Raw genomic sequence first — 2,871 nt, 5'->3', positions numbered from 1 at the left:
CCTACCTAAAATTGGGTGCAGTGGTAAATTTAATACTACTTGGTTAGAGTTTTAAGTACATCATGAATACAGAAACACTCTTCCAGGGGGTCCTGTGTGAAACGATTTTATGACCCACACCAATGTAATAAACAAACCTACACCCTTGATTTTGTTTTACAGAGATCTAGTGAACTAAGGTGGTTCACTTCAGATGGGCCTGGACATGTACTGGCTTAAGCAGGTTGGAGGTTTGGAGTCTGACTGTGACCTTATCTGTATAAAAGACACCAGTGCACAGCCTCAAACAGGTGCCATTAATACAGGTAACGAGTGGAGGACAGAAGAGCTTCTTAAAGAAGTCTGCAGGTCTGAGAGAGCCAGAAATCTTGCTTGTTTGTGGGTGACCAAATACTTATTTTCCACCATAATTTACAAATAAATTCTTGAAAAATCCTACACTGTGTTTCCTGGATTTATTTCTCATTTTGTCTCTCATAGTTTAAGTGTATCAATAATAAATTACAGATCTCTTATTTTTCTAGGTGGGAGAACTTCACAATCAGCACAATCAGTGGCTGAAGAAATACATTTTTGCCCCACTGTATATTTAACAGCCCAAACTCAATACGGAACTGCTTGTACTCAGAAATATAAATTCAGATTTTCTGACATTTCAATTACAAACCATCTGAGAGTCTCAATACTGCAGGATTTGTCTGAAACACTATAAGTGACACTGATCTATTACTTTTTAATACAAGCAGGAAAGTGACAGAATAAATGGGTGGAATCAAGTAAATCATGTAAATCACTTACCTTCCAACTATGCAGTTCACTAACCTGACAGTGTGACTGGGAAGGGTCAGTCAGTCCTGGCCTGGCACCTGCTTGATGTTACCGGAGAGAACGATGGACCCCAGACGGCTCAGGTGAAGCTCATCTCTGTGTTAGAGGACCGGACGCAGCCGAAAGCTCTCCCAGTTCTCTACGAAGTCAGCGCAGACAGACCTGTCCCGCAACCAGCAGTGGAGCAAGAAGACCTGGGGAAACATCTCGCTCACTCGTCGCTAAGTGGTCAGGGGGTAGGAGACGATGATCCTGGTGTCTGGCTTTTTCCAAACAGTGTCCAGAAGTGTACAGCAGTGCTACTTCAGGGCCACGCTGCATCAGGAGGAGAATAGTGGAGAACGATGGTGCCAAAGTCACGGTCACCTGGAAAACAGGAGACCGTGGCATTACTCTTTAGGGTCGATACTATTTTTACAGAAGAATCTCCAACAGTGAGAACACCACCCTGAGGAGTTACCGCACCGATAGTGCTGCAGTTAAAATGGTCGTGTTGGAGGAGTCACAGGCAGCTTCCAGCCTCGTCTTACTGCCTCTACAACAGCAGCTGGATCAGTCGGTCAGGCTTGACGACCTCCCTGCAGAGCATCTGGAGAGCTTGTTCCTCCGCGGTCGCCAAAAGCAGGACAGATTGACCTAGCTGGACCTATAGATTCAGTAAGGGGGGGGGGGGGGGGGGGTGAGGTTCAGAAAGGTTCCAGGTCTATATCGTAGTGCTACTAAATGACTTCATTCAAAGAGAGATGTGTATACGCTCAACAGACAGGAGAAATAAAGCTAATAATTACCACTCAGAGCTTCTAGCAAGACACCAGCTTTAACCTGCCTCTGACCGTTTTCACAGCTTAAACTATGGGGTTTTAGCGCCCCCACAAGGACAAAAAGAGGAACAGCAATAGCCTCTGAGCAGTAGTTCAATAGACACCAGGACATTGACCAAGAACACAAATTTAGCACAAATCCACAGAATTACATCATCCATACGAACCTAAAACAGCTCAGAACATTGAGCCATTGCTCTGTAAGCAGGGGATAAGGTGTGAGACCTCAGCAGCTATATATATATAGGTCTTCAATGACTCTACGTTGACAGGGAGAAAGCATTAGCTTCTACCAGTCCTGTTTATAAGTGTAGCATGCTGCTCCAAATACTCTCCTCTTTAAAAGGTTGAGTCAAAATGTGAAAGGGAGTCTTTGTAGGGACAGACAAGAACAGTCCATCATACCTAGTCTACTATCCAGACACAGGGAAAGTGCTTAAACACAGGCTCGTGAAATTTCATACAAAGTGTGTTAAAGAACAGCAAACCCAGACTGACCAGTCAATGGCAGCTGATGATCCCAAGATGAGAGGGGTGCACACACCCCCCCCATTCCAACAGCCAGCAGTGTTGATCAGACTCCAGAAAAGGTTCAAGAGCCTGGGCTTCGAACGTCAGGGCTGTTCCTGCATGTTAGACGTTCACTCCATCTACCATTGATGAGGCATTTTCATCTTGGAGAGAAAAAGGAGGAAATGTTTTAAAAGAATCTGTTCACTGATAAAAGGTTATTGATAAAAAATCTTTTGAACTTGGAACTGAATTTAATTTAATCCTCAAACTCATTTCTTCAGGTATTTGCAGCTACGTAGTTTTGTGTCCACAAACTCCCTTGTCATTATTAGATACAGTTCTGAAAGTCAACCCACAGATAAAAAATGTAATTGGCACCATATCTGTTACTGAACTCCTTTCATATGAAATCTTTACAAGTATTAAAGCAGCAGTAGGTGGAGGATCCATCTGTCTCAATATATTTACTGAATGGTGGTAAAATATTGTAGATAACTCTCCTCATGTATGTGTTTAAAACATTATAATTCAGGTTAAAATAGTGTATTTCTTACACTGGACTAAGGCAAGGCTGGCAGAATTTGTTTAAAACATAGCGTGAAGAGCTGGGAAAACGACTAGCGCACTCGTCAGGAAGCGAGCAGTGGGGGCGAAAGTCTTTTTCCGAACTGTATGCAGAAGCATGCTGCAGTGCTCCTTCAGGACCTCG

General features: G+C 43.5%; 1 long non-coding RNA gene across 1 annotated transcript; it reads right to left on the bottom strand.

Annotated features, from left to right (window-relative positions):
* Positions 1-1,062: 1,062 nt before the first annotated feature.
* Positions 1,063-2,316, bottom strand: LOC140556895 (uncharacterized). Its single transcript, XR_011979771.1, has 3 exons — positions 2,148-2,316; positions 1,294-1,474; positions 1,063-1,194 (listed from the first exon to the last, which is right to left on the bottom strand). It is a non-coding gene; the product is annotated as an uncharacterized lncRNA (long non-coding RNA).
* Between the last annotated feature and the right edge of the window lie 555 nt (positions 2,317-2,871).

This window comes from Salminus brasiliensis, chromosome 6 (assembly GCF_030463535.1).
Source record: "Salminus brasiliensis chromosome 6, fSalBra1.hap2, whole genome shotgun sequence".
Classification (NCBI taxonomy): domain Eukaryota; kingdom Metazoa; phylum Chordata; class Actinopteri; order Characiformes; family Bryconidae; genus Salminus; species Salminus brasiliensis.
Note: the sequence above shows the minus strand (reverse complement) of the source record. Positions and strands in the feature narration are given on the sequence as shown.